This window comes from Rattus norvegicus, chromosome 5 (genome assembly GCF_021556685.1).
Source record: "Rattus norvegicus strain SHRSP/BbbUtx chromosome 5, alternate assembly SHRSP_T2T, whole genome shotgun sequence".
NCBI lineage: Eukaryota > Metazoa > Chordata > Mammalia > Rodentia > Muridae > Rattus > Rattus norvegicus.
This window is the reverse complement of record NC_141538.1, coordinates 120,525,968-120,536,086: the sequence shown is the minus strand read 5'-3', so window position 1 is coordinate 120,536,086 and position 10,119 is coordinate 120,525,968. Positions and strand designations below refer to the sequence as shown.

The 10,119-nt window shown below is 45.6% G+C and overlaps 1 long non-coding RNA gene across 7 annotated transcripts; it reads right to left on the bottom strand.

Annotated features, from left to right (window-relative positions):
• Window positions 1-239: 239 nt before the first annotated feature.
• Window positions 240-7,379, bottom strand: LOC148005942 (uncharacterized). 7 transcript variants are annotated; one of them, XR_015621440.1, is made up of 7 exons: window positions 7,122-7,379; window positions 6,663-6,788; window positions 5,851-6,005; window positions 4,563-4,833; window positions 2,605-2,784; window positions 2,030-2,133; window positions 240-1,445 (listed from the first exon to the last, which is right to left on the bottom strand). It is a non-coding gene; the product is annotated as an uncharacterized LOC148005942 (long non-coding RNA). The 7 variants fall into 7 exon arrangements; XR_015621439.1 differs by lacking the exon at window positions 6,663-6,788 and adding an exon at window positions 6,789-6,920 and having other exon boundaries at window positions 7,127-7,353; XR_015621435.1 differs by lacking the exon at window positions 2,605-2,784 and having other exon boundaries at window positions 6,663-6,920; window positions 7,127-7,379.
• Between the last annotated feature and the right edge of the window lie 2,740 nt (window positions 7,380-10,119).

Genomic DNA, 10,119 nt, shown 5'->3' with positions numbered 1-10,119 from the left:
GAAACTCCTTTTCCCACTCTTTAAAGATCAGTGTGTTCCAAATCTCTAAACCATTCTGAGCATGAGGAAGGCTTCAGGAAAACTGACAGAACACCATCTCCCAGCAAGAAGACAAACCACTCCCTTTCCTCCGTTTATTGTTTCTCTCTCTCTCTCTCTCTCTCTCTCTCTCTCTCTCTCTCTCTCTCTCTCTCTCTCTCTCTCTCTCTCTCTCCTTCTCAAGAGGGGCCACATCAATGATATGCAGCTGTGAATGCTGCCATGTTTATTTCTATAATTATTTTTTTCTACCACAAAAAAACTCACCTTGCATTGTCAAGGCTGCCTGCTGCAGGATGAAAACATAAACATTTAGACACTTGTTATTATTTTTAAGGCAAGACAAAAATGAATTTATCCTGAACATAACCAGATTGTGTGGGTCAACGGTTTTTAAATTCCTTTATACACCAGCAGATTTAGTAGCTAGAAACTGCTCGGATTCTCTTTCCAGACTCCAGGGCATTGACCTTGGTTAAACTCCTGACCACCCCAGCTAGCGAGCAAAGTAAACAAAAGTTCCACAACTAAAGCCTGATTTGATGCCCCAGCTGTGGAACAGAAGGCGGATGTCTTTTTAAAAAAACAAACAGCCAAACAACAAAATGCAACCAGCAGCATCAACTGGAAAGTAGCAGGGCATGGCCAAGGCTGCTGGGAGAGCTGCACAGAGTTTGTCTCTTCCAAAGTGTCCTGAAGGAACCCCTAAGGAACAGGACGTAGAACCCCAGGACCGGCAGGGTCAGTCCGGAGCTCACTGCCCGCGGTGCTCAGTGAGCAGTAACTCAATGAGCCCAGGTTGGTGACTCGGTGATGCCAGAAAAGGTCACTGCGAGACGGTAACAATGTGATGTTTTGTGGTAGAAGGAGAGGGACTCGAAGGATCGACAGAATGCTCCAACAAACAGTTCTCCTTCGTGCCCCGACACACAGGTGTCCTCCATTTTGCACAAGATCCCCACAGATGGAGGGTCACTGTTCTCGGGTCCTAAACACCGAGGTCTCAAGGAGCAAAGGGACTGAAACGGGAGTCATCGTAAGTCCGCGTCAGCGTCAGAAATAAAATCCAGTTCCCCGTCGCAGCTGCTCAGCTAGGAATCTGCTGGCGTGGATGAGTTCCAGAAGGTTCCTGCAGTAAGACTCGCAGGCCTGATCCTTCCTCAGAAATTCAAGAGCTTCATTCAGGCTCTGTGATGAAGGGGGTTTCCGAGTAAGTGAGAAAGACCAGCATTCTTTTAAAATGACGCCTTCGCTGTCTGCGCAGCATCTGTACCTTCCTATCGTGGGCCCTGGGTGATGGAGATTATATCTGGTCTCTGAATCCTGTCACCTGATAGCGCAGGGACCAGGTCTTCTGGCCTAATCCTCAGATGGTCACAGTCTGGCCGGCAGGCTTCAGTTTAGCCCTGAGGGTTATGCAGACAGAGGATAATGAGTAAATATTTTAGTACCAACTCCTCATGAAAGGACAGGGTAGCTTCGGAGAGGGCTTTCCCCGGTCTTAGCTGTTCCCGTAACACAAAGGTCAATCTCAAAGATGGTGCCAGTCCACTGCAAAAGGACAGTTTATAGCCAACTTATCTAGTTTTCAATGTGGTATTTAAAAGTCATTTGTGTTCTGGGGCTGTGGGCTGATTTAACTGGTTAGGGAGCAGTGCCTTTCAACAATCGCTCTGAACATAAATGGATAATTTTTTTTCTCAATCAAAAGTCATAGACTAATAGATTGGATCATAAAATGGGATTCCTCCTTTTTTTGTTGCCTCTAAGAAACCCCCTCCAATCAAAGCTAGACAGCACCTTGGAGGGGAAGGGTGGGCAAAAGCATTTTAAGCAAATCGGAGCAGAAAACAAACAGGCACTGCCTTCCTAATATCTGAGAAAATGGTCTTCAAGCTAGAGCTAATCAGAATAGATACAGAAGGTCATGTCATAGTAATTGAGGGAATAATTCATTAAGAGGACATTAGCGGTCCAAATGTATACCAACCTGAACATGAGCGTGTCCCGTTTTATGAGACAAACACTGTGACATATAAAGTCACAGATTAACTCCACACAGTAATGGCACATGCCTTCAGTATCCCATCTCATCTATAGACATGTCATTCAGACAAACAATATGAAGGGGAAAACTGGAATTAAAGACATAGCAGACCAAATGGACTCAGACATTTGCAGAACTTCCACCCAAACAGTACCAAAATGCGTGTTTTTCTCAGGGATGCAAGAGATCTACTCTAGAGTAGATCATATGTGAGGACACATTTGTTTCCAACAAATTCAGACAGTGTACATAATGAAATATACAATATTCCATTGTTCTGTCTCTATCTTCCAAGGCAGAAATTACAATACATAATGGAGAATACATAATGGACTAAAGTTAGACATCAACAGCAAGGGAAACTAAGAAGCGACTCAAGCTCTTGGAAATTAAACAATGTGCTATGAATGAATGTGTCATTGAAGAAATGAATGAAAGTCAGAACACAGCCCACCAAAGCCCATGGGATATACTGAAAGCAGTCCTAAGGGAAAAAGCTTATAGCTTGAAGTGCCTACATTAAAAGATCCGAGATGGGCCTGGACAGATGGTTTAGCAGTCAAGAGCACTTCTTGCTCTTCCGGAGGTCCCATGTTCAGTTCCCAGCATCCACTTTGGGTGGCTCAGAACCATCTATAACTGTAGCTCCAGGGATATCCGATGCCTCTGACCTCTCAGGAGCACCTGCATTCAACTGCCTATACTCACACAGAGAGAGACACACATATGCATTATTAGATAATAAAAATAAATATGTAGGGGTTGAGGATTTAGCTCAGTGGTAGAGCGCTTGCCTAGGAAGCGCAAGGCCCTGGGTTCGGTCCCCAGCTCCGGAAAACAAATAAATAAATAAATAAATAAATAAATAAATAAATAAAAAAATCATAGCGGTTTCCAACAAATGAGTTGTTGACACATTCTAAGGCCTTGAAAAGAAAAAAAAAAAACAAACAAAATCACAACTAGTAGATGTGTTTGCCGCCAAACCAGATGACCAGGGTTCAAGCCCCTTAACCCACACAGTGAAGGGAGAGATCTGAATCCCACAAGATCTGACCAACAGACACAGGCAAGCACATATTTGCACACACTAACTCAATATAAGAAAAAAAATTAACTGACAGGTGTAAAGAAATAAGATCAGAGCTGAAATCAATTAAATAGAAACATAAAAATAGTTAATAAGGTAACCAGTTCTTCGGAAAGAAAAAACTAATAAAGATTGGCAAACCCTTACCTATTGTAACCGAAAGAAAGAAAAAGACCAAAATCAGTAAGATCAGAGACAAGACAGGAAAGATCACCACAGAGGAAGGCTGAGAGCCTGACATTAGCTAGACTGCTTCTGCCTCAGCCTTTCATTGGCTCTTTCTTTGTGAATAAATGAACCGGATTTCTCTGAATGTCACTATCCCTGTTTGTATAAGAGGGGAAGTAACCCCCAATTGCTGGTGCAGTTGTGAGAATCAAATAAAATACTGGCTGTGAGAGCCTTTTGACAACCCTGGACTGCCACAGAGATGAAAGATATTGTGGACACTGTCAATGAAAGGCTGAGGTGTTATTGTTAACTGTAATCCTTCCAGTATGTGTGTGCTGTGCCTTTCTGCATATGCATGTCTTGGCTGTGTGGAGGTACACACGCATGTGCATTTGCAGGTGGAGGCCTCTGGTGGATGTTAGGAATCATCCTCAACCCTTCTGCTGCCTTATTCACTGGGGAGCAGTCAATCAAACCCAAAGCTTGCCGATGTGGCTAGTCTCGCTAGCCAACTTGTTCTGCCGCTATCTTCCAAGGCAGAAATTACAGTCCTGCCTGGCATTGATGTGGGTTCTAGGGATTCCAATTCCAGTCTATACACTTGCACAGCGAGTCCTTGGACCTCCACCCCTACCCATGAAGGACAGTGTATCCACATGGCAGGAAATGCTTCGTGAGCATAATGAGTTTGCCAAAGAAAACACAGATCTCAAATACTGTGGGGAGAATGGCCCAGGCACAGACCCTGATGAGGAGGGAATGCCTGGGTTCCTGGCCACGGGAACCAGGCGCATCAAGGCCAGTAAGTGCTCACCTTGTGTCTAAGAAATGTGCTGTGATTACAAAGAGACGAGGAACTACGGCTATATTAACTTCACCAGCTGGGGACAAGGGAATGCCTGATGCTCTTACAACGAAGTCTGACGTTTGTAGCATTAGAACTTGTGAGCCAACACCACATTCAGTTGTCTTAGTAGCATTGGAATGATGATTGTAATTGCACCTATTATTATTATTTATTGCACACAGTTGTTTCTCCTGTGCCCCGCAAAATTCTATGCTTTTCAGTCAACCTTCCGATAAACACAGGTTGTTAGAAGTCTTTATTTCATACATGAGGGGTTATTGAACATTGTAAGTTACCTCGTGTCAATCAGCCTTTGGAATCTGAGCAAAGAAAAGAAGGGAAAGGAAGGTGATGTGATTATGGCTTACCATTTTGCAGACGAGGAAACTGAGTCTGGTTGGTTGAATGTATTGCTTAAAACTTCTTTCCAATCCTGTCATTGAAGGCAGAGCTATTGAGCCACACAGCCCATGTTCTTTCTGTTCTTCCCCTCATTCGAGCTTGGAAATCACACATTTTAACTTCCAACTTGAGCCCAACCACAGTTGCCAGTGTTTTTGCTACAAAGACTTATTGCTTTGAATACTCAAGCGGGCAATTTGATGGCTGAGATCACCCCAGAAGCCAAAAGCCAACTGCCTGTTGAACAGAAGAGTCCTGTCACACTTGGAATCATGGGGGTCGGAGGGCAGCACTGACCTTCCCACCTTGCAACCAGGAAAACAAACATATGTGATTCTAGGAGGTTGGGGGAGCCTGGCTCTGCTCTGTGGCCCAACGTGTAGCCACCCTCAGTTCAGCTCCTTGGAGGCGATGGCATAATTACCCATCTGCCATTCAACAAGGTTCCTTTGCCCGGCGTAGTTTATTAGGCTTCCCTCCTGTGCTCACGGCGTGCAGAGCATGTACCAGAACTGCACACCATCCTGCCTTCAGTTGTTTTATTGGCTAGCTGAGGAACCTTCAATCCCTCCCATCACCCCTGTCCACACTCATATCAAAATAGCACCAAGAAAGGCAGTCATGGCAGCCAGTAGAGGCTGGTGGAGAAAGAGCCCCTCTTCATCCTTGTCTCGGTTAAGCCTAGGATGAGTTTCTCTCATATGTCACTGTGTTAAGTACTTGAGATCACACTTGCCCTTTCTAATAACCTTTCTGTGGTAAACATTATTACCTTTATTTTATACATGCTACCTTCATGGTAGAGAGACATTTGTAGAATGTGCCCTCCACTTGCCTCTTGGTGTGGCTAAGCAACTTGTCACTAACTGAATGTGCATAAGAGAGTGGGTGCCACTTCTGGGCCAGAGCTGGTGTGTTTCTTTCCCATTTAAGCTTTCCCCAGCAGCCGGCACAAAGCAGAGGGTCTTTTGGACTTGGGGCCTATGCTCTCCCTGTTTAGGGAAGAACAGCTTAGCAAGCACAAATAGACTTAATGAACAAGACAGGAGCTATCTACTTGATGCTTTAGACCTTGGAGAAGTCTGTGTCAACATCTAATGTTGCCACTCTTACCTATGGTACATGAGTACCAAGCTCAGGCTTGTTGTTTCACAGAAAGCCAAGCAGCCAGTCACAGACCCGGAAGTGAAGTAGCATGCCTAAGGACAGGTAAGATCCATGGTCCGAGGTGTAGCACTCCCTGGATGTACATACCTCCGGGATTGAACCCCGTCTCCTGTTTTCTGCAGTTGTGCTGTGCCTGGCTTGAGAGAGCCACTCAGTTTGTGCTTGAAATCCCATCCATCTCCCAGAACTTGCCTGCCCCTGGTGAGTGAGTGGCTGTAAGGTTGGAGTTGGCCGCAAATGTCCTGCCATTAGAAACACAGGGGCCATTTCTAAAATGTTTTCACTGAGAACCTGAAGGAGACTTGAGCTTCCTCCAACTTGAAACTAGACAAACAGCATAGATTCAGATACAGAAATACTTCAGACTTTAAGCAGCACTGTACTTAATAAATAAAATAAAATTTGAATCTCCCAGGGAAATACCCAGTGGAGTCCCCACCAGGGAAGGCTTCCCTGGTAATAAATTGAAGCGTCTAGAGCTACCGCCTAATCTGCGACCAGCCCTTTGGATTCCTAAGGGCTTGCTCTGGTTAGGAAGTTTATGGGAAGAGTTTGAGACACAGTTAGCAGGCTCCAGTAGCCAAAATAGGACACAAAAAGTAAGAAACCTAGATAGTGACTGAGATGCCAGGTAATGCAATTTTCTATTACCTTCCCCTGAGTTCAAAAATATTCAAATCGTGTCATGTCTTAATGATCCAGCCCCACAGATAGTCTAATCTGAAGCAGCAGTACAAGGCCATCTCTCTCTCAGTATTAGGGACAGCAATCTGGACCCGACTTACGAAGCCACTGAGCAACTGGACTGGGTTATAGCAGGTTTTCTCTGTAACCGAGAAAGAGACTCATTCCTTTGAGGGCCCACACTGATGAACTTCCATGAAATGTTACAAGCTCACCACAGATGCCAGGTACTCTGCAGATCTGCTTTTACAGCAGTACTCTGAAAATAGTCATCTTTGCAACTCTGAAAAGCAGGTGCCACTGTGTCGTTTTACACATTTGAAGCTTGCAAGTCACCCAACCTGGAAATGGCAGGATTTGGATCCAAGCTGAAGTCCAGATGCTGCTGAAAGCCGCTGTGCACCATGGGTAATACCCAGGCCACCCCACAGCCCTCCGGATGCGACATATCTCACCTTGCCACCACCGCTACCCTGGAGAAAGAGGAAGATAATTACATTTATGTCAGGATCGTGCTTTGCTGGAGGGATGAGAACAAAGCATTAATATTTTAAGGGACAAGAAGCCAGCGTATGAACATGAGCTCAGAGAAAACTTCCAGGCCTCTAGATTTGGGGCCTGGCTAAGTCAGCTGTCCCACATCACAAAAAGCAGCACCCACAGATTCCTTCTACTTTACCTCTCTCTGTTCTTGGGAGCAAAGTCCTGTTTTGCAACCCTCGTTTGTAACAGAGTATCTCAAATCCTGCCTGCTCAGCAGTTTCAAGAGCAAAACTGATCTGCCCACATTATGACACACTTGGGGATTCAAACTCCATGGAAGCAGGTGAGCTGCCAGCACTGGGCTTTGCTGGGGAATTCAGCTCACAGAACCGAACATATAAGCTCGCCTGTGCATTCCAACCTGCTGAACCTCTAAGCCCAGTTAGACTATTTCCCCAGGCTTGGGGGCTCGGGAGTGCCAAGTTCTTTCTGGCTGGAAACCAAGTATGATTTCCTGAGTTCAGACCAAAGTTGTTTGCTTCGGAACTACTTGACAGGCCTGTCACCTGCTTCCCCCTCTGGGTCCCTCAGGGTCTCTCTTTCTAGGAGAACCACACTCACCCCCCCCCCCCGTCTCCCACTCAAAAACTTAAAAATGTAAGATGATATTCTATTTGACTTAAACAATTATTAGTGTATATCTGTATATGTCTGCTTGTCTATATGTGAACTGTATGCATGTAGGTTCCTGCAGAAGCCAGAAGAGGGCTATCGGGTCTCCTGGGACCCGGGGACAGGAGATTTTAAGCCATCTTATGTAGGTGCTAGAAGTAAACTCAGGTCTAAGGTAAGAGTAGCAAGGGTTCTTAACTGGTAGGCCATCACTCCAGCCCCGATTTTCATTTTTTTTTCTTTTTTTGCATGCTTTCAGCATTTAAAACTGACAGCTTATCACAAACGTTCTTCCCCCTCGGTTTGTTCATCTACAGACAGGAGTATGGAGTCAGTATTGTTACACTGCAGACAGTGTTGGCAGTCACTGTTCATTGTGGCAGGATAGTAAGTGTGTCTCATCTCTTATCCCAGTGCTAATGATATTCCCAAGGCTTCAGAATGAGTCCGGGCAGGTGTACTGTAAGCAGTCAGAGATCCACTGACGTAGTGAGGAGGAAGGAATATGGGAAGAGGCACACCTCTGTACTCTGCTGCTTCTAGATTGTCTGAAAACATGGTCTCCCTGGGGTACCACTCCTTGGACAGGAATTCAGGTCCCTCTCCCCTGAATGCTGGGTGTTTTCACTTGTCTTTGAGTTGCGGGATATGCATACAGGGGAATGATGTAGTGGGGACTTCCAGGTCCTTTGTGGCTTTGAAGCTTTATCCACTCCCTTGAGATTCCACACCATATGAGAACATTTGCATTCACATCCGACTAATCCAGGTCTCCTGGAGAGAGGGAGCAGTTCCAGACAGCCCCAGATGTCCCAGCCACACCAGTGAGGAACAAGGCATGGGAGGTAGTCAGCCTAGGTATTGCCCCCACACCAGATTACATACTAAATTCATTGCATGACTGATCTGGTCAACATAAATGTTCCAGAACTTTCCACAAAGCCTGGCTACCCCTTGGAATCAGTTGTGTAGCAATAGACAATATACACAACACATCTTAAAATGTCTCCATTCTACCAACAATTCACTTCTTGTATCACACCTCCCCTGAATTTCAGTTCTCCCCCCACCCCGCGCTTTGACTCCCTACTTTTCATTGAACTTATCTGTTTTTACATCTTTCTCCTCTAGATGTACTGGAGACAGCTGCAGGCCCATCAGATTTTTGTGCATATTGGCATCACCAACTCCAAAAGAGAGTGTTTAATGAGCACATCAACCTAGCCATTGCCAACTTCTCTCCATGTTGTCAAGTCCCCGTCCCTCTGTCCTGATGTAGTAGCACATTCCTCTAACCGTTGGTTTCTCAATAACAAGGCCTTTCACCCCTCCATATACAAAATGGCAACTCCCTCACATGCCCTCTTTCTATTTTTTTCCTCTCTATTCTCTTTCATAGAACCTTTGGCACTTTGCATATCTATTCATGGCCGGTTGTCTCTCCAGGAGATCAGAGACTTATGATGTCAGTGACTATTGTAAATTCTCCACTAGGAACCAGATGGTGGTGGCACACACCTTTTGTCCCAGCCCTCAGGAGGCAGAAGCAGGCAGATGTCTGTAAGTCTGAGGACAGCCTGCTCTATAGAGTGAGTGCCATGATAGCCAGGACTGCACAGAGAAACACTGTCTTAGAAAAAAAATCCCCATTTGTTCTAGTCCCTAGAACCATGATTGACACATGTCCATGTGTCACAAATGCTCGATGACTTGCACTTAGTGAGACACCAGTAAATGCGGGAATTGGATATTGGTATTAATTTCTCACTTTTAACTCAGGCCTTCGGATTTCTGGTTGAACCCTTATAAGCATGTCTGGCCCACAGATAAAGGCAGTCTTTGCCTCCTTCCTAGGCACACTAAAAAGGAATCTTCCTCATAATCTTGAGGTTGCTATGATTATATGCCTAGATCTGGCTGGGCCCAGCGAGGAAGTGATGGCGATGCATTTCTGGGCTGAGCAGAGAGGCCTGTGCCTCCTGCTGGCTCTTGCCTGGCTCTGTGTTGGGATGACAGAGCCACCAAATCAAAGGAGTCTTGGATTGCTAGGCCACCGTATGCAGAACAGCTGTCCTGGAGAGTTGCCCATAACCACAGGGGACATAGCATGAGTTAGAAATAAACTTTTGTTAAGTTAAGCCACTGAGATTTTAGAGTGGGGCTGTTATGAAAGAGCCAAACCCATCCTGATCCAGGAAGGCCTGTTTGGTTGAAACAGAAAAGGAAAATACAGTGAGAAGGGAGCATGAAGTCCTCCCATCTCCCAAATCCTGGCTTACCGTTTCAAAGTGCAAGCTGCCTAGCCTGAGCCAGGCACAGTACCAGGTGAGGCCCTGGGGGAACAGGAATGAGTATGATTCAGTCTCAGCCCAGTAAGAGACTGTGTACAGAGCGATGCAGTGTCACATAGCTACAAGTACTCCTCATACCCAGAGACCAGGCACGCAGAGTAGAATGCTTCGCCCCCGCCCTCAGGTAGACCCCTCTAAATCATAGAGGAGGCACTCCTAGAATGGG